This window comes from Oryctolagus cuniculus, chromosome 17, assembly GCF_051225735.1.
Source record: "Oryctolagus cuniculus isolate XC-2025 breed Fujian yellow rabbit chromosome 17, ASM5122573v1, whole genome shotgun sequence".
NCBI classification, from domain to species: domain Eukaryota; kingdom Metazoa; phylum Chordata; class Mammalia; order Lagomorpha; family Leporidae; genus Oryctolagus; species Oryctolagus cuniculus.
Window position 1 is genome coordinate 65,470,586 of NC_142883.1, and position 25,692 is coordinate 65,496,277.

The following is a 25,692-nucleotide window of genomic DNA, read 5'->3' on the forward strand; positions in this document are numbered from 1 at the left end:
ATACCAAAAAGTAGAAAAATATTCCATGTTCATGGATTGGAAGAATCAATATCATCAAAATGTCCATTCTCCCAAAAGCAATTTACAGATTCAATGTGATACCAACTAAGATACCAAAGACATTCTTCTCAGATCTGGAAAAAAGTGATACTGAAATTCATATGGAGGCACAGGAGATCTCAAATAGCTAAAGCAATCTTGTACAACAAAAACAAAGCTGGAGGCATGACAGTACCAGATTTAAAAACATACTACAGGACAGTTATAATCAAAACAGCCTGGTACTGGTAAAGAAACAGATGCACCCTCCATAGTGGCTCTACTTTGCACCATATCTTCATGTCATCTTGTCTGTTCCCCGCTTTGTTGTACAGTTTTGATGTTTCCTGTTCGAGCCAATTCTAGTTGTTTTCATAATCCATCTTCTTGGGCTGGTGCCGTGGCTCACCTGTGGCGCCGGCACCCTGGGTTCTAGTCCCGGTTGGGGCGCTGGATTCTGACCCAGTTGCTCCTCTTCCAGTCCAGCTCTCTGCTGTGGCCTGGGAAGGCAGTGGAGGATGGCCCAAGTGCTTGGGCCTTGCACCCACGTGGGAGACCAGGAGCAAGCATTTGTCTCCTGGCTTCGGATTGGCGCAGCATGCCTGCCATAGCAACCATTTGGGGGGTGAACCAACAGAAAAAAGGAAGACCTTTCTCTCTCTCTCTCTCTCTCTCTCTCTGTCTAACTCTGCCTGTCCAAAAAAAGAAAGAAATAATCCATCTTCTTTAGATTCATCTTATTGTTGCTCTTCAGACTTTCCTCATATCACTGATTACCCTGATGTCTTCCTTGCTTGTGTTTCCATTTTCTTTCACTTCGTCAGTGCCTGTGATCTTAGACAAGGACAGAGGATGCACTGTAGTCACCTAAGTGAACCAAATAGCCCATATCCCCAGCACTTGTGTGCTTAGCTTCTGCAGAGAAGTATCAGTGATATCCATGAGGGAAGAGTAAATTATACGGCCTCTTAGGATCTGATCACCATGGGAAAAGTAGAGCAAGATAAGAGGACAGAATTATATTTGGAAGAAGTAGGAATATTCACTTTAAATAGGTTAGTCTGTGTTGTTCTGAGAGATGGCTATGGAGCACAGACTTGAAGGGAGTGACAGTGTGGACGTGTTCAGAGGAGAAGCATCAGGATAAGGTCAGCAAGTCAGGGATCCTAAGCCAGGAGCTTGATGAATGTGTTCGAGAAAAATGAAAAGACCAGTGTGGTTGTAGCAGAAGGAAGGGTGAGGGGAGGCGAGTTCAGAGCAGTTACAGGTAGCTGGATAATGTGCTATGTTTCTAGTCCTAGAAATGTCTCTAGTTTGACCCAGAGTGAGATGAGTAAGTATGGTGGATGAAGTAACCTGAATTTTAGTTTTCACAGATATCCTTGTTACTTTTTTAAAACACAAAGTTCATTACAATTGCAATTAAAATGATCTTCAGGATAAATTTCCAACCTCATAAATCGATGAAACTTTCTCATCATCTCCTGATACTGTCTTTCCCAAGACATCCAAGTAAAAAAAATCAGTCTACAATATGAGACTTCATAATTATTTACTAAGGTGTATTGCCAGCCATAATTGAAAGAAATGACAGAATAATATAGGTGGAAATTGTTAAGGAATAGCTTGGGAGGGTATTGGAACGTGAGCTTTATTTTAAAGCTCATCCATACACCAGATTAGTCTCTGCTGAGAAAGGAGCCTCCCTCATCAAGGTGGACTGAAGGTGGGGATCATTATCTAAACAAAGAATTTCCCACGGGACAGGGAGAAGGCCTGTCTGTGAGTGAGAATTTATGCAGATGCCAGACAGAGTTAGATTGCAACACCACCAGAAAGAGGGGAGGGGATAAGTGTAGCTTTTTAAGTAGAGGAATCTAATAATGCAACCAGTTTTTAGACAGTCACCTAGCAGATGGGTCTGATTTATTGAGGAAAGTGAAAATACTTCTTCTAAAACTCAAAGCCTTCTCCCTAACTTAAGAGGCATGTTCTTGTTATGTCTTCCCTAAAATCATGAGTTGTGACCAAAGAAGGCTTCTGCTATTTTTCTGGATGTTCTGTGCCTGACATCAGGATGAAAAAGATGAGGAAGAGTCCTGTGTGCTCTTCTGTGTTTTGCTCATTGAGTTTTAGTCCCTGGCCCCTCTAATGATATTTACCTTCAAATGGGTAATATTAGCACGAGATAGCTATGACAAACTGAACGAATAATTGTAAAGTCTGATGTATACATAAATGCAATGTTTTGTTCACTAGGTAACAGGACCGGTCCTCTCCGCTGCAGTAACTATGACAACCTAGATTCTGTCAGTTCTGTTTTGGTTCAGAGTCCTGAGAATAAGATTTAGTTACAAGGTATGTTGGTAATATTTAACTAACAGTCTACAAGCATGGTTGGAAAATTCTCTTATTGGGACTTCTTTAAAATCAGCCGTGTGTACAGTGGCAGGTGGTTCAAACCCTTGTAAAATGTTATTTCATAATTTTTCAGCCATATAAACCATCTAGACCAGATGATGAAGATGTCAAAATTCACTTTTCTTTTCAAATTAGGTACTATATATCAGTGTTGGGCACCAAACAATATGTTGTGCCCAGATCGTTAGATCCCTGCAGAGACCCCCAGAGAGTCGATCACACCGAACTGCAAAAGCAAGGTTTATTCGGGAGTACAAGCCGTGACAGGGACCCCATCCAACCAACCAGCACAGTGGAGGTAGGAGTGAGGCCCCGGTCTTTGGGAGAGTTTTTAAAGGAAAAAGGGCTACCTCAGCAGGAAAGAAGAGTTACATACAGCATGGAAGCTCTGGGTACAGGGAGTTACTTTGTTTACTGTGCTGTCCTTGGTCTACCGAGCTAGCTGTCCCTGGTAAGCTTTGATATCTCCAGAGTGCCTGAATGCCTGCTTTTACAAGGACTCGGGTCTGCTATGGGAAAGGGAGGCTGCTTGCTTTTAAAATGGAGTCACTTCGGTTCTTCAGCAATGGAAAGTTTTTCTGGGTAATGTTTTTCTTGTAAGCAATAATTTTTGTCTCCATAAATAGTAGAGGCCTGCTGGGCTCTCCTTTCCCTTGTAAATGATAGTAAAAGTTGTAACCATGTTTATTGGTAATGTAAACGATCTGTTGGATTTCAAATTTAAACTAATATGGAAGCAAGACTGCATTCTTCTGATTAATAGAAGTATACTTGAGAACATATCAACAAAATACTTGAATTCACATTATTTTCATTTTGAAAGATCAAATTTGTGCTAGTGTTAATGATTTGCAATTTTCTATTGAATGCTGATAGATAATTCAATAGAGAATGTTTTATTCATATTAACTTTTATAAATATGTACTATCACCAGAGTGGTTATAAATATGCATACTTGCTCATTCTTATGGTTGAGGAAGAGTTTTGGATACACAGGTTGAAATATGCTCGTTGAACAAGTTCAGAAGTCTTGGTGATGACTTGTGTATATATTAAGTTGACTGATCAAAGAGGTGATTTTGAGTTGTTATTCTCTAGTATTTTTTGGAAGTATATACATTAGAGCTCCATTTACATTATTCAGCTTTACATGCAAATGCTTAAAACTTTCTGAAGCTTCACTCCTCAACTTTCCGTATGCATTTGAGATACAGGAAGACTGAGAGAAACAGGCAGATGGAGTGAGTGCTTCTGTCCTCTGGTTTACTCCCCTAAATGGCCTACAGTGGTCTGGGCTGGACTACGGCTTGTCCAGGAGCTGAGAACCCTCTGCTGCTCCCAGAATGGCTTTCAAGGATTCAGTTACCTAAGCCATCATCACTGTTCCCAGGGGCTGCATTGGCAGAAAGCTGGAATGGGAGCTGGAGGCAGGCATTGAACCCAGGCACCCTGATGTGGAAAATGAGCATCGTAACTGGTGGATTCACTGCTGGCCAAATACTCTTCTCTCTTCAACATTTCAGTCTTAACAAACGTAACAGCATTCATTTGTATAAATTACCAGAAGGGCTGGCCTAAGCTGCTGCTTGCAAAGCCAGTGTCTCATGCTGGAGCTCTGAGTCAAGTCCTGGTTGTTTCACTTTTGATCCAGATTCCTGTTAATGTGCCTGAGAAGGTGATGGAAGATGACCCAAGAGCTTGGGCACTTGGATGCATATGACAGACCAGTAAGGAGCTCCTGGCTCTTGGTTTTGACCTAGTCCAGAACTGGCTGTTGTGGCCATTTGGGGAGTGAACCAATTAATGGATAATCAGAGTCTCTGCATCTGTCCCTCTCTATCACTCTGCCTTTCAAATACATAAATATAAATACTTAAATGAACATTTCAATTATCTTAAAATTACCATAAATACTAACTACCTGTGATTTATTTTTGTATAAAAACATGTATAAAGTACTTAATATTTCAAGACTTTGAATGTTATACAACTTATCAATATTTTACATTTAAACTTACTGAGATATTTTCTCTAAGTAGAAATTCAATCTTTCAATAATTACTTGTAATATCTATGTATTACTGTTTATTCCTTTTTAATGTATGGATTAACTTTCTTTGAAATATTGATTTCAATCAAAAAAATAAAAATGTTTGTCCAATTTTCTATTTTAAAAATTGCTTTATCACAAAGATTACTTATTGAAACATTTCTTTTATTCTCAGAATCAGTGCTTATTTTCAGAATAGTATATCATAAAAACAAACTTTAGCCTCCCATCTTGAAAAAAAAGTAATGTAGGGAATAAATAGTCTTCCCTGTTGTGTAATTAGTATTTCTTCTCTTCAATTGATGTGACTTAGAGATGCATATCTGCATCTTTCACTTTTTTTCTGCTTTCCAGGCTTGAATTTTCAATTGTCTAGTGCAATTTATTTTACATCCCTGCAAACCTTACCAAAGATAATCTCGGGAAATCAATTTTAAATCCCTCAACATTCTGTATATTGTTCTTTTTGATTGTACTTCAAGTCCAAGCATACTGTCAATTCACCTTCTAGAACTCAGCATTAGCTGTAGCCTTTCACTTCACACGACAGTGTACAGTATTCACCAGTGTGATCAGTATAACCTTGTGCATCTTTCTGAATGGCATTAAAGCTCCATCTCACTGTGAGTAGCAACTGAAAAACCAGTGTCACTGAACAAGAGTTTATTAAGGTTACTGCTGTAGGTCTTTGTGTCTTCATGCTTAGCTAGCTAATTTTAAGTTGGTTTAATGAATGGGCGGATATAGATACAGCTGATAGGGACATAGACAGGAGGAAAACAGTCTGTGTTTCTACTGTGTTTTATTTCTAACCATACAGTGTTCGGTTCAATTTTGAATCTTCCCACTTCATTGAGAACAATATGAGAAAATGACAGTTTTTTCAGTAAAGACCTTCTTTCAAACCTCAAACCTTATAATAGAAGAAGCATAGCTCCTGTAGTGGAATTTTCTTAGAACCAAGCGAAGAAAGTGTCAGTAATCATTAAAGACAGATACATTAAGCACAAAATCAGAATAAAAACCCATAACTTAACTATCTACATAATATAACATTATGAAGATGGAATCTGAAAGTATGCAAATAACATTAATTTTGATGAAAGTTAAATGAAATTAATGTCTTCCAGCAATAAGCTGGGTTTATCAGTTTCTTTAACCTTGAAATCTGACTTTGCCAGTAAAATTACAGAACAGATATTTTTCAAAAAATAAAGAGCCTATGAGCCCATATATAGTATAGCAATTAAGATGCCCCTTTAGATGCTTATGTCACATATCAGAGTGCCTGGGTTCCAGTCTCAGCTCTACTTACAGAAATTGAAAGAATTTGTCACCACCCATATAGCCCTGCAGAAGATGCTTATGGATGTTCTGCACACAGAAACACAAAACATGTTCATCACTACAGAAGAAGGTAAAGGAAGGACATCTCCCAGTAAAAGTACAAAGTAAATATAAAGTCAACAATAGGAATATTTATGGAAAAATGGCAGGGCAAGGTTGTTATTTATCAATAGTCAACTTGAATGTAAATGGCCTCAACTTTCCAGTGAAAAGGCACAGACAGGCTGAATGGATTAAAAAACAATACCCATTGATTTGCTGCCTACAGGAAACATATCTCACTAACAAAGATGCAGGAAGACTGAAAGTGAAAAGCTGGAAAAAGATATTCCATGCTAACAGAAACCAAAAAAGAGCTGGTATAGCCATCCCAACATCAGACAAAATATACACTACACAAAAAACTGTTAAAAGAAACAAAGTAGGACACTATGTAATAATTAAGAGATCAACTCAACAGGAAGATGTTACTATGTTAAATGTATATGCATCTAATTACAGGACACCTGGATATTTAAAAGAAATGTTAAGGGATCTAAAGGGGGTTCTAGACTCAAATACAACAGTAATGGGGGATTTCAATACCACACTTTCAGCAATGGACAGATCAACCAGACAAAAAATCAGCAAGGAAACAGTAGAGTAAATTAACACTATAAACCAAATGGTCCAATCTAAATATATAGTCTCCACCAAGAGATATTGGAACTTGTAGAAGAGTTTCATAAAGTAACAGGATATAAAAATCAATACACAAAAATCAATAGCCTTTGTATATACAGACAACGTCATGGCTGAGATTGAGTTTTTAAGATCAATCCCATTCATAATAGCCACACATATAAAAAAAATTAAAAAAACCTTGGAATAAATTTAACCAGGGATGTCAAAGTTCTCTATGATGAGAATTATAAAGATTCAAGAAAGAAATAGAAGAAGATACAAAAAATGGAAAATCCTCCATGATTATGGATTGGAAGAATCAATACCAACAAAATGTCCATTCTTCCAAAAGCAATTTACAGATTCAACATGACACCAATAAACATATCAAAGACATTCTTCTCAGATCTAGAAAAAAGGATGCTGAAATTCATATAGAAATATAGGAGACCTTGAATTGCTAAAGCAATTTTATGCAACAAAAACAAAGCCAGAGGCATCACAATAGTAGATATCAAGAAACACTACAGTTATAATCAAAACAGTCTGATACTGGTACAAAAACAGATGGATAGACAAATGAAATAGACTAAAAATGTCAGAAATTAATCCAAGAATCTACAACCAGCTTATATTTGATCAAGGAGCTAAAACCAGCCCCTGGAGCAAGGACAGTCTCTTCAATAAATGGTGCTGGGAAAACTGGATTTCCACAAACAGAAGTATGAATCAAGAACCCTACCTTTATACCTTACACGAAAATACATTCCAAATGAATTAAAGAGCTAAATCTATGACCTAATACCATCAAATTATTAGAGAAAATTGGAGAATCCCTGCAAGATATTGGTCAGGCAAAGAACTCTTGGAAAAGACCCCAGAGATACAGTCAAATCCAAAATTGACAAATGAGATTACATCAAATTGAGAAGCTTCTGTACTACAAAAGAAATATTCAGGAAAACAAAGTGGCACCCCACAGAATGGGAGAACTTACTTGCAAACAATGCAACTGATAAACAATCAATAACCAGAATATATAAAGAGATAAAGAAACTCAACAACAAAACAAACAACTCAGTTAAGAAATGGGTAAAGGACTTATTCAGACATTTTTAAAAGAGGGCATCCAAATGGCCAACAGACACATGAAAAAAATGTTCTGGACCACAAGCCCTCAGGGAAAGAAAAATAAAAACCACAATGAGGTTTCACTTAACCCCAGTTAGAATGGCTTTCATACAGAAATCAACTAACAACAGATGCTGGCAAGGATGTGGGGAAAAAGGTACCCTAATGCATTGTTGGTGGGCAGATATACTGGTAAAGACACTGTGGAAGACAGTATGGAGATGTCCAAATCTGAATATAGACCTACTATACAATGCAGCCATCCCACTCCTGAGAGTTTACCAAAGGGAAATGTAATCAGCAAATAAAAAAAATTATATGCACCCCCATGTTTATTGCAGCTCAATTCACAATAGCTAAGATGAGGAATCAACCTAAATGCCTGTCAACTGAAGACTAGATGAAGAAATTATGGAATATGTATTCTACGGAATACTATACAGTGTTTAAAAAAATGAAATCCTGTCATTTGCAACAAAATGGGTGAATCTGGAAAATATACTAAGTGAAATAGGCCAGTCCCAAAGGGACAAAAACCATATGATGTCCCTTATGTGTGATAACTAATACAGCCCCTAAGAGGAAATATGTAGAAGTGAAATTGACACTTTGAGAAGCAATGACTTGAACAGCGCTTGTCTTGACTCCTGAGGAACAGTTTTTCTTTTCTTTTCCTCATTCTATTTGTTGAACTCTTAACATAAAGTTAATCATATGTATAAAAAGTCTACTTAAAATAGATGTCAGCAAAAAATAAGGGTGGGAATAAGAGAGGGAGGTGGAAGTTTGTAACTGTAAAGCTTTATAATTCTGCATACATTCCTATGGACTTACTTCTAAGGGTACATTTTTAAAACTTGCCATAGGACCTCAAATCCCCTTAAGCTGGGTGATAAAAGTGCCATTTTAAGTGTTAAAGTGACCATATTAAGCATTCAAATGATCATATAGATATGATTAAGTGTTAAAGTGATAACATAAATAAGATCACATGTTTGGTAATACTAACAGATAGAATTAAAAGGAGAGAATGTTCTAACATGGGAAGGAGTCCACGCAGCAGACTCATAGAATGACAATCACTTTAAGTAATACTCTGACCTGAGAATCAGCCCATAAGACATTCTGGTCTGCCTGAAAAGCCCATGAGAGCATTTAAGGCATGGAGAGGCAATGCACTGTGGAAAAATGTACTAAATGAAGGATCTCTATGAGAGTGACTCCAGTGGAAGGAAGTGACCATCAAAGAAGGATGCACTTTTCTCTGAAGGGAGGAGAGAATTTCCACTATGCTGATGGTCTTGTAAATACTGGCAGAGTTTGTGGACTCAAAAGGCTTCCATAGCCTAGGCAGTTCATGTCAAGAGCCTCAGGTGGTCACTGATGTCGTACATCAGATTGTTAATTGTTGGGGTCAGCGCTGTGGCACAGTGGGTTAATGCCCTGGCCTGAAGTGCCAGCATCCAATATGGGTGCTGGTTTGAGACCTGGCTGCTCCACTTCCCATCCAGCTCTCTGCTATGGCCTGGGAAAGCAGTAGAAGATGGTCCAAGTTCTTGGGCCCCTGCACCTGCATAGGAGACCCAGAGGAAGCTCCTGGCTCCTGGCTTCAAATTGGCGCAGCTCCGGCTGTTGCAGCCAATTGGGGAGTGAACCATCAGATGGAAGACCTCTCTCTCTCTCTCTCTCTCTCTGCCTCTCCTCTCTCTATGTAACTCTTTATTTCAAATAAATAAGTAAGTATTTTAAAAAGTGTTAATTGTTAAATTAACAACAGGAGTCACTTTGCACTAACTCCCCATTCAGGACCTCTGTCCTCAGTGGGTTGCATTATGAGAGTAAACCGTAAAACCAGTTCTCAAACAGTTGTGTGTGTGTGTGTGTGTGTGTGTGTGCAAATTGTTGAAATCTTTACTGAATATAGAATTGGTCTTCTGTGTATAAAGTTAATTAAAAATGAATGTTAATGGAGAACGAGACTGGGAAAGGGAGAGGGAGGAGTAAGTGGGGTGGGAGTAGGGGTGGGAAGGTAGGTATGGTTGGAAGAATCACTATATACCTAAAGTTGTAGTTATGAAATTTGTACTCATTAAATAAAAGGTTTCTTTGGGAAAATAAATGAAGTGTGAAGTGTGAATGAATAAGAAAAGATTTTTATAAAGAAATACATTTGAACAATAATATATAGGGAAAGTGGAATGAAATTGTGACCTCAAAGAATCCATAATATGTATATGTATATGTATGTATACACATGCATGTATATATATATTGCATATATGTCTGTAAGCATTATGTATAGGGACATATCTAGATATATAACATTATAGATATATATCTTATTCATATACTTGTACTATTGAAAAAATATATATTAATGGCAAATTATCAATATTAGATTCCACTGCTGTATAAATACATGCAGTGTAATATTTTTATTTTGAAATATACATATTTACATACTGCAAAAGGAATGAACTAATTATGGCCTATTTAATATGTAATCTAAATTTTAGATGGAATTTAATATATTCCAAAGGAGTGCTTCCTATTTCTAAAGGATTTTATGTGGGACATGATCAAAATAGAATTAGAGACACTAGTCAGCTATTTATCTTGCTACACAATTTTTATGTGATACAAATGACTATTTTCTTGAAGACTCTCATAAGCTTTATAAAATTATACTTTTTATAAAATCTTTCTTTTCTATTCTCCCATTCTGGAGCTCCAAATAAATGTATTTTAGCTCTTCCTAGCTTGACCCATATGTATCTGAAGCTGTCTTCTGTGTAAAATATTTCTTTGTCTTTTCTTAAAATTTTTTATTTATTTATTTGGAAGAGCTACCGAGAGGCAAGGCAGAGAGAAAGAGAGGGGTCTTCTGTCTGCTGGTTCCCTCCCCAGATGTCCACAATGGCCAGAGCTGTGCCAGTCCAGAGCCAGGAGCCAAGAGCTTCTTCCTCGTCTCCCATGTGGGTTCAGGATCCAAAGGACCTGGGCCATCTTCTACTAATTTTTCAAGCTGTAGCAGAGAGCTGGATGGGAAGTGGAGCACCTAGGACTCAAACCTGCATCTATATGGGACGCCGGCACTGCAGGAAGTGCTTAACCTGCTATGCCATAAAGCCAGCCTCTCTGTCTTTTTATTAGTTTACTTCAATATATTCTCCAGAGGTGTTCCAGCTTACTAATTATGTCCTCTGCTGTGTCTGTTCTGTTACATCCATCAATTTCCCTTTAAATTCCATTTATGCTTTGTTATTTGCATAATGTCTGTTTACATATTATTTTTATAATTTATAATTTTTCCAAATTGTTTATTTTATCATTTAATTTTGCCCACAGCTTGGAAATCAATTTATAGTTCATCTTTGATAGCCTTTATGTTGTTCCTTTGCTACTTGTATGTTCATGTTATTGAGATTGGTTTCTGGTGTTATGTATGCATCTGTAAAAATAATTTTGAAGTTTGACGATGTTTGTATCTTTTAGAGAAACTTTTCTTTATTTCCCACAGTCCTTTCATCTATTTTGAATTCAGCCACTGTAAACTAGGTTTCATAACCAGTGAAAGCTAATCGGTAAATTCGTTTGGTTGGGTGTTGCAGTTTTTCTCTGCTTTTTGGGTTTGTACCTTGTCTGGGTTCCTATAAATCCTAAGGAATTTTCTCTCTTTGCATTTGCATTTTGTGTCTCAAAATGTTGATTTCTTCTTTGACACCAGGCAAAACTCTCAAAACTCTCAGAGACAAGATGTTTCCAATATTGTACTTTCTCAGGAGAGATTTTATTTTATTTTTTGCCAGATTAGCACGCTGAAATTCTCCCTGCCTTGTTGGCATTTTGGTCCCTTTAAGCTGATCATTTTTTTTTACTGTTTATTTAGCTTTTCTAGTTGTTCCCAAAGAAGAGAGTTGGTTCAGAACAAACTAGTCCTCTGGTGCTGTTAACATTCATATTTTACTTGTGATTTTCAGCTTCTCACAGTTGTTCTACCTCATAGTCAGTCTGTTGCCCTGAATTCCTAGAACCATGGGAAGTGTGATCAGTGAGTGTTTCTACCCTCCTTTCTGTAGTTTTTGAAGATTCCATAGGGGTAGTCCCCAGCTTCTCTAACTTCCCTGCCACAGCAGTCCAAATTGTCTCTTCATGTATCAATTACCATTTATGTTGGTGGACCGGTAATACAGTGACAATCAATGTTTCAAATAATCTGTCACTCTATTTCATCCATATTTTTGTATGGTTGTACAAAATGTGAGTTTATATATGTATAGAAACTAGAGCAGATACTGTCTAAGCCCATCTCAGCCTTTTCTCTCCAATAAAAGTACAAATATACCTATGCATTGAAAATTACAGTACAATAGTTTGTTCAATGTTTTCTTTGTTTCCTGTAAAATTAAACTTAACATATATTTGTAGTCTCCAAATATCTGGCTAAACAAAATTTTAGTTACTGTAGCTGTTCTAGTAGTTATATACTTTTTCCTGAGTTCCATTAGCAGACATGGAGGCAGGTTCATGTATTTTTAGTACTTGATGGGAGGTATTCAGAAGAAAATACTAGTTATTTCTGAATTGGAGGGTAATTTTGGGTGACCCATAGAATTAGACTCTCATAGGATATTTCTTACTTTATATTCCCAGGTCATTTGGCCATTTCATCTGCCTTAGATGAAATACATTACTGTCTAGTATACTTTCATTCTTCGTCCCCCAACGCTTTAATGTCTTTCCTATGATCCCATCATTTAGCTCCTTTTAGGCTCTTGAAATTGCTTTTAATATATTTTATGTCTAAAAAAGTACCAGATTAACCCATCTAGATAAAAGCTTTTTAAATCCAAGTGAATTAATCCCCTTATATAGGAATTCCAATTAACATGATTTATTTTTCTAAACAACTCACTTGTTGCCCTTGATAGCCCCTATGAATTGAGCCATCATATTACTTTCTATTATATATATATTTAAATCCCTCTATTCATTTGTGTGTGTGCTGGTAATGAGTCATCATTTGCTGTGAGCAGCCAATTTTCCATGGTCAAAAAAGCCGTGTGTCAAGTAGCATCTTAGTCCTGCTTTATTCATGAAAAAGTTTCCTTATCCTTGCAAACTTAGTATAATAATTGCTCCGCCAAGTAATTACATGTACTGAATTACATGTATCCCTGGTATTGTATAATATTATTATATAGTTGCAGCTTTTAATTTTCTTAAATGTGCTACAAATGTATTTTTAGGACAAGTATAGGCATCAGTCATCATCTTACCTAAAATTTCTCTTTGAAATGGGAGAAATTTGATAAATATTTTTACTTGAGGTGGAATAAAATTATTATAAAGGTGAATGTATATGTAATGAGTATGGTTTACTTATGTCATAAATGGGAGAGTTAATCTGAAAAAATGATGTAGATATAATTGCCAGTGTATTTTCAAAGTTCCCTAGATGTTAATTCCATAATTTTTATTAAATTAACATCAATAGTCAAGTATCAAAAGCTTGCTTATTTTTTGTTAGAAATGAAGCATGTAAAAGTTTTTTTTTTAAATTCCGGTTTGTTGCAAATGATGACTTGGTATTGCCTAAATGTGCTCTTATTCATTTTTACCTACTAGCTAGCTTGAATATATAGCCATTAATAACTTTTCTAGCATATCAAACATTATGAAATTAAAGCTATATTTTTTTAAAATATCATAATAAATGAAGAATTCCCAAAGACTTCCAAATAATATTTTTTGGTATTTTTTCATTTTTAATGTTTTTCTTAAGATATAACTTTACCGCACTTTCATGTAGAAAATTAAGGAGCTAGATCAGTGGGCAGTCTTGACAAATGACAAAGGTTTGAACTGTGGAATATCTAAATCAGTCCAAATGTTCTTCTCAATTACATCAGCAAACCCACTCAGTAAGTCTAAAAAGCAAGTCAGATACTTTAAGGTCTTAATGAATTACATAGTTTTTTTTTTTTTTTTTTTTTTGACAGGCAGAGTGGACAGTGAGAGAGAGACAGAGAGAAAGGTCTTCCTTTTTCTGTTGGTTCACCCTCCAATGGCCGCTGCAACCGGCGCACTGTGCTGATCTGAAGCCAGGAGCCAGGTGCTTCTCCTGGTTTCCCATGCGGGTGCAGGGCCCAAGCACTTGGGCCATCCTCCACTGGCTTCCCAGGCCACAGCAGAGAGCTAGACTGGAAGAGGAGCAACCAGGACAGAATCCGGCACCCCGACCGGGACTAGAACCCGGTGTGCCGGTGCTGCAGGTAGAGGATTAGCCTATTGAGCCGCAGCACTGGCGGAATTCCATGGTTTCTAAGAGTCCATATTCATGGGGTCAGCATAAGCTGAAAAAATAAGAATGTTTGAAAATACCTAGACATAAATAATTTTCTAATGAAAGCTTTAAAATACACATTTATCAATTAATGTACATTTTTACTGGTTATTGAATACTGTTAATAGGTTTTTTGGTTGGGTTTTGTGTTGTTGTTATTGTTGTTTACTGTTTTCTGTATTGAAGCCAACGTTTTTGATTTCTCTGCTTGTTCTCTACAGGGCTTCAAGTTCTCCTTCCAGACTATCTCCAGGAGTGCTTTGTACAAGCAGCTCTGAGCTACATCGCTTGCAATTCGGAAGGAGAGTTTATCTGCAAGGACAATGACTGCTGGTGTCAGTGTGGCCCCAGGTTCCCAGAATGCAACTGCCCCTCCATGGACATCCAAGCTGTGGAAGAGAATCTTCTTCGAGTAAGTGAAACCTGGGAAGTCTACAACAGCAACTTTGAGGAGTCAGGTAAGGCACATGTTCTCATGGAACATTTTCAAACCTTGATCAACAAATGCCTAAAAGATTTTGCCTTCCAGGAAGAATCTACTATACACTTGGAAGGTCTTTTTAATTATTCTTTCAGATGGACATACATTGCTCTTATGACTGGCTTGTCAGAATTTTGCTAAAAGAATGTCTGGTGCTTTGTGTATTACTATGCTACTGACACTACGGTAGAATCTGCTATTAAAATGATGTAGGCATTTATTAAAGAAAAGTCTTGCTTTTCTCCATGCAAGAATTTTCATCTGACAGTTCTACCTTGGCTAGTGTTCCCTGAATTTCGTTTGTGAGACCAAACATAGCATTTGTTCTACACCTTGTTTACATGAACATGATTTCCCTAAGGGCTCACCCTCATGCAACTACTTATTTTAGAAGCAAAGTGTATCCATTTTTATTTAACAGTGCATATCTTTTATGTCATTCTAAAATTTTATTAGTGTGTGTGTTTCCAATATTTTTTTTACTTATTTGCTGCATAACCTGTAGTAGTATACATGTATAAAGCATTGATATTTAAAGCAATACAAGACTATTGATAGGGCTTATTTAATAATTCATGTTAAAAGGATAACAAAAATCGCTGCAGTGTGGTGAGTTTGATTATATAGAATTTAATTGGAAATGTTTTATATGACTAAATTTTAAATAAGCAAAGATGTTTCAGCTGCAGAGATGTGCTTGTGTATTACAATTCATCTGATGTGTCATTTCTTCAAACACACTTAAAAGGTGTCCAAAATATGTATCAAACAAGAAAAAGCATGATGGTGATTTCAACAGAACATGGACTTTTGGTTGGAAAAAACCAAGGTATTATATAGAATAAAAGGGTGTCTAGATTTGGGAAGACTGATAATTTAAAAAGAGTTAAGATTATTTAGAATACATATATTTAAGCAAAAGACTTCATGAATACAAAAGAACTCACAGACGCAGAGAGAGGGATGGTAGATACCAGAGAAAGGAGATGGAGGAGCTAGAATTCTGATGACAAAATGTTACAAAGTTTCAGTTAGAAAGGATGAAAGACTTTTTTATGTTCATTGCAGAGATATGACAACAATGAATAATAATGTATTATATATTTATCAATTTTAAGTACATACATTTCACATATTTTCTTTACAAAAATGATACGTTTTTGAAGTGAAAGATACATGGATTAATCATGGCCGATTGTACACATGAATCATGACATCAAATTATACACCATAAAAGGATTTTCAAAAAGTTCATAGAAGTGCATATTTTGAAAAAACTGTGGATTTCAAGAAATGTTTGCATCAAAATAAACATTTTGTTTCAAATTTCCCTGATCTTTTTTTTTTCTGCCTTAGAATTTTTTTTTTATCTTTTATTTAATGAATATAAATTTCCAAAGTACGACTCATGGGTTACAATGGCTTCCCCCCCATACCGTCCCTCCCACCCACAACCCTCCCCTTTCCCACTCCCTCTCCCCTTCCATTCACATCAAGATTCATTTTCGATTATCTTAATATACAGAAGATCAGCTTAGTATACCTTAAGTAAGTATTTCAACAGTTTGCTCCCACACAGAAACATAAAGTGAAAAATAATAGATGATTTTTTTAAATGATGATGAAATCAGATCAGACCTATTGTCATGTTTAATCCCAGTGAGAGTTAAGTTGGGAATTGATAATTTCTTTTTTTTTTTTCTTTTTCTTTTTTTTTTTTACAGAAGATCAGTTTAGTGTACATTAAGTAAAGATTTCAATCGTTTGCACCCCCATAGAAACACAAAGTGAAATATACTGTTTGAGTACTCGTTATAGCATTAAGCCTCAGTGTACAGCATGTTAAGGACAGAGATCCTACATGAGGAGTAAGTGCACAGTGACTCCTGTTGTTGACTTTACAAATTGACACTCCTGTTTATGGCATCAGTAATCTCCCTATGCACCAGTCATGAGTTTCCAAGGCTATGGAAGCCCCTTGAGTTCTCCGACTCTTATCTTGTTTAGACACGGTCATAGTCAAAGTGGAGGTTCTCTCCTCCCTTCAGAGAAAGGCACCTCCCTCTTTGAAGACCTGTTCTTTCCACTGGGATCTCACTCACAGAGATCTTTTTGCCAGAGTGTCTTGGCTTTCCATGCCTGAAATACTCTCATGGGCTTTTCAGCCAGATCCGAGTGCCTTTAGGGCTGATTCTGAGGCCAGAGTGCTATTTAGGACATCCGCCATTCTATGAGTCTGCTGAGTATCTCACTTCCCATGTTGGATCACTCTCCCCTTTATTTATTCTATCGGTTGGTGTTAGCAGATACTAGACTTGTTTATGTGCTCCCTTTGACTCTTAGTCCTTTCATTATGATCAATTGTGAACTGAAATTGATCACTTGGAATAGTGAGATGGCATTGGCACATGCCACCTCGATGGGATTGAATTGGAATCCCCTGGTATGTTTCCAACTCTACCATTTGGGGCAAGTCAGCCCGAGCATGCCCCAAATTATACATCTCTTCCCTCTCTTATTCCCACTTTTATGTTTAACAGGGATCACATTTCAGTTAATTTTCAACACTTAAGAATAACTGTGTGATAATTACAGAATTAAACCAGTCATATTAAGTAGAACAGACAAAAAAAAATACTATGAGGGATAATGTATTAAGTTGTCCATTAGCAGTCAGGGCTATGCTGATCAAGTCACCATTTCTCATAGTGTCCATTTCACTTCAGGAGGTTTCCTTTTTGGTGTTCAGTCAGTTGTCACCGATCCCTGATCTTTTTGAAGTAGCCTTATATACAAAATGATCAGTTGTCAATTTACAACCAAATTTTAAAAGATCAACTATGAGGAGAGGATTGGCAACAAAATAGGCAAGGATGGGAAACCCAAAAGAATGATGAATGTATTCTGAGATTCTGCACTTGCTTTTCCTTTTGGCATATTTATCCATATTCAAGACATATTTCAAGACTGAGAATAAAGTATCAACCCCTGGAAAATGCTGCTGCTCCCAGATAGAGAAACCAGAAGAGCTTTTTGCAGTCACCCTAGACTTAGGTCATATAATTGGGAGCCTAAGGTGTCTTAAGTGTACAGACCATCTCTCCTCTGGGACATCTCCTTTATTCTGAATCTGCACATGACAAGTGGATAAAGATTTACACTGGTAAATCCTGGATGTGGAACTGAGTCTTTTGCAGTAGTGCAGGCTTGCCATTTCACATACTAATCAGGTAACGTGGCAGAACAGGAATAAACAGAGGAAAATAGAGTCCTATTGAAATCTAGCATTGGCACAGCTCACACTGTGATCCTTAGGAGTTGATTCTGAAAAGATCAACTCTCCATTGCAGCATCTAATAAATGATTGAGAGGGCGTGCTCCTGAGGAAGAAAACATTTTCTGGGACCACTGTGATTCTTTTTAAACAATATGATGGATATAGAATCCTAATTTATAAATATGTGTGCTGACAAAATTTTATGGATAGTATTACAGAGAAATAAACCAGAAAATAGAAGCTGTGTTATCTAGATTGTAAAACTAGAAGGAAATAATTTCAGATTATTATTACTGAAATATTTGAGCAAAAATTGGAAAGAAGTATAAAGTAGATAAAATACTGCAAACTTAATTATAGATTTGTAATATATGAAACTGATTAAAGAACATTCTAAAACAAAAAAATTGAACATCTAAAACCAATAACTCAAAGTTTCATTTTGATAGGCGTTTTTGGGACAGAGCATGATAGGGCTAGTGAACACACAGACAGATTAATGGAATATACAGAAATGAAGGCAGTGAAGACTTACATCAGCATGGCATCAGAGGCACAGTAAACCTGCAAGAAATTAAAGTTTATTCAATCAGGAACAAGGAAATCAAATGAGAGTTACTTGATGGCACCAAAATAAAAGCGTAAAGAAGAAAATGGGAAAAATTGGCACCCAGAGATAAATGTGTATTGTTTATGTCACACTCTCTCTACTACTGTGTTTGAAATAAAAAATTTAAGACTTTTATTCATTTTTCATGTGTTTGTTGAAGAGTCCCATTGGCCTCAATAAAATATGTCAAGTGAGATAAAATTCCATTGTAAATGGCATTATGTTAAATGTTACATTTTACTTGTTACATTACATTTACTAAGTAAAATATTAAAATTATAGGACTTGATAAAGTAACAGGATTGTTTCTGTTTATTAAAGATATACTTTAAATATAAAGGCACATATAATTTAAGTTGAAGAGTAGAAAATATAAATAATGTAAAAATCTTCCAAAATAATACTTGAGTAAATTCTAAATCAAGTTACATTAATTGAAATATAAATATTTTATAACAAAATAGTGCAACATGAATATATACCAAAATATTAGTTTATATGGAGCTAAACTTAAAAATTATACCAAATTAGTTAAATAGACAAAAAATAAACTTTATCCAAGACTTTTGAAACAAAGGAGAAAGACTTGTAATAGAAGAGAAAAATTGAACTCAACATTCAAGAAACCAAGGGCTGCAGGATTTTCAACAAAGGCCTGAGCTCAATGGAAAGCACTGGTGGGCATTCACAGTGAACTTGACAAGCTGGAGGAGGCCATTGGTGTCTGCTAATTATCTCTTACTGAAGTTAGGCTCCCCTTCTTCCAGAGGAACCCACCTGTTTTCCACAATCATTACATTTCAAAAGGGTGCCCCCAGATCCTGAAGAAAGGGGCAATTTTTGTGCAATATTTCCATCTCAATAAAAAGGAAGAATTTACAATTTTCTAAAATGAATGTTCTATGAACAGAGACATCAGTGATTTATCATTAACTTAGAAAAATTGAAGAGAATGTTTGACCCTCTTGGTCAAGACTTAATAACATGTATCCAAATAACATGAAGAAAAATGTCAAACACACACACACACACACACACACACAAATGTGAGATTTTAACCTGTCTTTCAATAAATGAAATTATAAATTGGATATTATTAGATTAAACATTTTTGGTTGTTGCTGCTGTAGTCTTCCTTAATTAGATGTAAATTCAGGTTTTTATGAAGATTAGTGTGTTGTTTGCCAGCTTTTTAAAGCTAATAAACTCAAGGTCTTTGCCTGTGAAAATGATGTTTATATGAAAAGTAAAGACTGATCTTTAAATAATTAGATTTACTTACAAAACAGCAGAGGTCTTTGACTTCTTTTAATGGTAAATTAATTTCAGAAACATATTGCACTAAATATTTTTATGCATCAAATAGACAGTCAATATTTATAAATTATTGGCTACAAGTTATAAGATTGAATTGTAGAGAGGTAAGATCAATAATGGAGGCATCTCTTGTCAAAAAGGATATTTGGGCATCTGAGAAGTGAGTGAGAGCTAGAAGTGGAATTTGGAAGCATTACAGGTCCAAAGTAATGGATGTTGGGTCTTCTAAAAGCAGGGAGTACAAAGCAGAATTAAATTAGTCTTTGCAAGGTCATCAATTGAGATTGAAGTCACTGCCCATGCCTAGAACATCCTAATGTCTGAAACTTGTTTAAGTGGATCAAGTACTGTCAAGTTCTATTCAAAAATAAATGAAAATATTCCCTGGGAAAAAAATAACATGTTTTAATCTCAAATGTAGTGAGCAAATATTTTCTATTTTAAATTTAATTTCTAATAAAAAACTATTTAGGTACTCTAAAACATAACACAAAATGAATAAGAAGCAGCATATGAATTGGGCTTGTGCTATCACAGACTCAGAGAGAATGTAATAAAAATACAATTAATATGTTCATAGAATTAAAGAACAAATTTTATTTTTAAAAAGAACTCCAATAGAACTTATAATATGTTAATTAGTAAAATTAGAACTAACAGTTAATCAATAGAGTAGACATAGCTTACAATTAATTAGTGTATTAAAGATAAGTTAGAGGGGAGCTGGCACTGTGGCACACTAGGTTAATCCTCCTCCTGCGGCGCCAGCATCCCATAAGGGCGCCAGTTCTAGTCCTGGTTGCTCCTCTTCCAATCCAGCTGTCTGCTGTGGCTTGGGAAAGCGGGGAAGATGGCCCAAGTGCTTGGGCCCCTGCAGGAAAAAGCACCTGGCTCCTGGCTCCGGATGGCATAGCTCCGGCCTTTGTGGCCATTTGGTGAGTGAACCAGTGAAAGGAAGACCTATCTCTCTGTCTCTCTCTGTCTCTCTGTCTCTCTGTCTCTCTCTCTCTCTCACTGTCTGTAACTCTACCTGTCAAGTAAATAAATAAAATCTTAAAAAATGATGTTAGAAGAAACTATCCAGAATAAAGAAAAATTAGAAAAAACAATAAATGTAATAAAATATTATTAGTCAACTTAGAGAATGTAGGAGAAGTCCTAACATACTTAAACGTTAAGTTGTAGTCCAAACAGAGGATGCACAGACAATGGCAAAAATAATATTTGAAGAAAATAAGAGCTGATACTTTTAAAATCATAGAAGGAAAGCAATCTGTATATTTAAAAAGCTCAAAAATGTAATGTAATTGAACAAAACTGACATTCTGAGATTTGATTGTTGGTTACAGCCCTGCTCTACTGCTGAGAAACAGTATTTTTTTTCTTTTTACTATTTGTTGACTTCTTTACATAGTGGAATGTGAAGCTTATGATCATAAAATAAACTGAAAGTATATCATTGTAAAATTTAAAAGAAAGACTAAGAAAGGAGGAAAGTTGGAGGATGGGAGTGTGGGCAAGAGGGAGGATAAGGTGAGATTTATCACTATGCTCCTAAATCTGTATATATTAGATACACGAAATTTGTTCACCTTATATACATTTAGAAAAAATGAAAAAAAAAAAAGCTCACCAATCCCCAAGTAGTAAACAAGACAGAAATCCTCATGTGCACTAAAGTTTCCATAATGAAGGTGAAGAACATGAAAAACAGTAAAGAAGATCGTAGAAGCAGCCACAGAAGAGAGCAGAAAAGATGACAAGGAGCCAGCAGATTGGGAGTGGAGTTCCCAAGTTAGAACCAGTCCACGATGCACCATATGTCAAATACGCAAGAATTCCACAACTAACTGAAACATACTATATTCCCTTGCAGGTGATCTTTTGTGCTTGTCCTTTGAGAACGTTGTCATTCTGAAATCTTGAAATAGTTTTTAAATGTAGGATTCTATTTTCAAAGTTAATTGAAAATAGATCTTTGTAAGAAAAAAAAAAGAATGGGAATAGGAGAGAGAGGAAGAATAGTGGGAGTGTGGGCGGGAGGGAGGGTAGGGTGAGAAGAATCACTAAATTTGTATACATGAAATTCATGATGTTTGTATACCTTAAATAAATGGTTTCTAGGTAAAAATAAATAAGTAAATGCAAGATTTATTTCTTTCATTTTTACCTTAGATATGTTTTGCTTTGGAATTCACTAGTTTCCTGAATTTTTCTTCAATTCTCGAAGTTTTCCACTTACTGCAACTCCAAAGTGCCCTCTCTCCACTCTGCTCATATCCATTCTGGAAAGCTGGGAAATACATATATATGGAATCCACGTGCTTTCTGGAATTCTTAAATTATTGCATGTATTAATGTAGAAAAATACGTAGAAATTGTTCTGGAATGCCCATTGTATCTCTTGCAGTTCCCTTGTTAAAGTGTTCTTCAGCTCATCTTTTTGTGTTGTCATGCAGATACATGTCATCTTCCAGTTGACAAATTTTCAATTTTTTTCAATATGCCCCTACTTCATTTCTATTTTCAATTACTTATATTCATTTCTACAATTTTCAGTTGGGCTTATCTCTTTATTCAATATTTTTAGCTTTAAGTAAATTTTTATACGTTTAATGCCCCATTTTTTCTTTAAACAAAATTAATTTAAATTGTATTTAAATTTTCGATTTATGACCCTTGGAACATAACCACCAAAAATTGCTGGGGCTCTGTGGGTATTCTTGGCATAGGCCACAGAGCTGAGAGGGTCAGAGGTCATGACTGAGTTCCTGTGAGCCCGCCAGACCTAACTTCAGAGCTCTGTACACACTGGCGATGCATGCTGTGGACAGGTCATTGCCCTGTACAGCTTGCGTGCATAGTGGATTGGGAGTGCTGGGACTGTGAGCTCATTTTAGTTTGTAAAGCAGCTGGTTCACCCTGGCACACATAAGATTGGGGTTGTGAACACAACAGCCCCTCTCCCCATTGCTTATAGCCAGAGGTGCCCCACCATGCCCAATTTGAGCGACACTCTAAACTGTTCCTGCACCTTCAAACAATTGTCAGAGATTCCTGGCCCCACATAGTGCACAGCCCTCGTACTCATGTGTAAGTCTTAGAGCTCCAGAAGCACATTCCCAGGAATAAAACCTTCAATCAAAAAAAAAAAAAAAAAAAAAAAAACGCAGCAGAGGAGATAGTAACGACAAATTCCCCAGATTAAAAAAATTAAGTAAACTGAAAATAGATCTTCATAAAAATTAGGAGTGGGGATGTGAGCGGGAGGTGGAAGAAGGGGAAATCCATGGCTGTATTTTATGACGCTCCAATTTTCAGTCCACAACGACAGTCCTGAGTGACGTGGGCCTCTGCTGGTTCTCGCCTCCCACAGCTTCCGCCTCTCTGTTGGAATCTGACTGGAGTCTCTGCTCGCCCCCAGAATTAACAAGCCCTTCCCCAAGGAGAAAAGGCCAGCATTCACCCCGAGAGTACTCTGCTCTGCAGATGAACTCAGTGGGAATCAGGAGAATGTCTTGTTAGTTCTTGTGTGGGTCTGGGCTCTCACAGTCTCTCATGTCCTAGCTGAAAAGAAAAGGTATTTGTTTCCCTGTATCGAGGTATATTTACATAAAATAAAATTCACTCACTTTACACACACACTCTGAACGTTTTGGGCAGCTGTGGCAGTCAGATAGCCATCACGACAATGGAACTTTCTGATTCCCTAGTCCTCAGTGAAGACGATCTATTGATATATTCTGATGTGGTTCTTCTCTTCTAGACAATGCTGTCTTATTGCATTATTTCCTCTATACAGTAGCACTTGTTATCCACAGTTTCCCTTTCTGTGATACCAACTACTTGTGGTAAACTGCAGTCCAGAAATATTAAATGTAGAATCCAGAAACAATTTTTGAGTTTTGCACTCTTATGAGTGGTGGGATGAAATTCTAGGCCACCCCACCTGGCCCAGGAAGTGAATTATCCCTGTGTCCAGCATATCCTAATAATCCACTACCTGTCCATTATCAGCCTAGGAGGCATCCAGCTGGTGAGATGGACTGTTCTTATTCTCAGGTAATGCTCAGTCAATGATTAAGTCATGATTAAGTCAAATCAGTTACTGATTTGGTCCCATGGTGCAAAGATAGTGGTGCTGGCAATTCTGGAGCACCAAAGAAAAGCATATTTGAAAAGATGAAGTTTCTAGACTTAATAAAGAAAAAAGAATTATACACTGATGTTGCTAAGATCTGCAGGAAGAGTGAATCTTCTACCTGGGCTGTGGTGTAGTGGGTAAAGCTGCCACCTGCAGTGGGGCATCCCATATGGGTACCAGTTAGAGTCCCGGCTGCTCCACTTCCTATCCAGCTCTCTGCTATGGCCTGTAAAAGCAGTAGAAGATGGCCCAAGTGTTTGGGCCCCTGCACCCTCATGATTGACCTGGAAGAAGCTCCTGAATCCTGGCTTCAGATTGGTACTTCTCCAGCCATTGCAGCCATCTGGAGACTGAACCAGTGGATGGAAGACCTCTCTGTCTCTCTCCTGCCACCTCTCTGTAACTCTGCCTTTCAAAGAAGTAAATATATCTTTTTAAAAAATCTTCTATTTGTGAAACTGTGGAGAAGGAAAGAGAAATTTTTGGTAGTTTGGTCATCACACCTGAAACTGCAACAATTATGGCCACAGAGTGTGAGAAGAGGCCAGTTTAAGATGCAAAAGACACTACTTTGGTGTGTGGAGGACATGGAGCAAACACGTGGCTCCATTCTTATTGCGTTCCCAGAACACAGAATCAGGCTTGCACACAGTAGGCATGCAACACATATTTATTGAATGGATACTTTCTTTCAAGTCCAGTTTCCTTTAATATATTTACACACAGGAGATTGCTAGGAAATCCAATAATTCACCAGAAAACTGTGTCACTGCTTTATTCCATTTTGATTTATCACATCAGAATGGCCCCTACTCTGTACATAGGATTACTGGATTGAATTGAAACTGTGAATTATGATTCAGTTTATACTTTTTGTGTAGACATCACCTGAAAGTTATTTAAACTTCTGTCATTATCCGTAGAGAAGCATTTTATGTCATTCTCACCTATGTGTAAGTTCACAGGGAGACTTCCCTGCTGAAAAGCATTTCTTGTGATGTAGGCTTTCTAAGTTTCTCTGTATGATTTCTCTCTATGCACAACTTCCACTCTGCAGGGAATATTATTTACCCAATATTCTTTCCTCTACCTCAAAGTTGCAAGCGCTCTCAAGGAACTCACTAACAAGATATAGACATAACATTTATCATCTCATATGTGTTTTGCTTTTCTTTGAACCCCTTGCCCCTTAAACTCAAAGTCTACAACAAATCTTAGTCTTTAAAGGCCCATAACAAAGAAAAGAAAACTAAAAATGAGAAAATCGCACAACCCAATTGGCGTTCTTCCTTTGAGCTCTGTGGGATTCTCTATTTCCCAAGACATTGGATCCCAAAGAACAGCAATTTTGGCTGTTCCTTCTCTGGGTAGTTTGCCTGCTGCAGAGTCCATTAATAGGAGAGAGAGAGAGAGAGAGAGAGAGAGAGAGAGAGAGAGAAATGGTAAAGTCTAGGCTGCTGTCACTGTGATTTCTTGTTATTTTGGAGGGCAGCATTTCGTGGACATTTTTGTGCCAAGCCATGAAGAGTTGCCGTGTGCAGCAGAGGCGACTGTGTCTGGAGACTTAAGGGACATATCCTATAAAGGAGACAAAAGCAGGGAGAATAATTCTTACCCCCAAAATCTAATAAAAATTACAGAAAATGTATTACTACTTTGACATAATCTATCCTTTGTTCCTAATTGTCCCTACCAAATTTTGTCAAAGTTATTGGAGAGTGAGTTTTAGATATTGATTAAATATACAACTATTGCTGGCGCCATGGCTCAATAGGCTAATCCTCTGCCTGTGGCACCAGCACTCTAGGTTCTAGTCCCGGTTGGGGCACCAGATTCTGTCCTGGTCGCTTCTCTTCCATTCCAGC

At 36.8% G+C, this 25,692-nt stretch overlaps 1 protein-coding gene across 6 annotated transcripts in view; it reads left to right on the forward strand.

Moving 5' to 3' along the window:
- The window catches only part of LOC103346476 (leucine-rich repeat-containing protein 37A2), a 214,833-nt gene that overhangs the window by 20,848 nt on the left and 168,293 nt on the right, over positions 1-25,692 (forward strand). For all 6 annotated transcript variants that reach the window (XM_089317063.1, XM_089317064.1, XM_089317065.1 and 3 more), the window contains exons 2-3: positions 2,299-2,397; positions 14,220-14,456. The gene's annotated coding sequence lies outside the window, so the exon portion shown is untranslated. The remainder of the gene's footprint in view (positions 1-2,298; positions 2,398-14,219; positions 14,457-25,692) is intronic.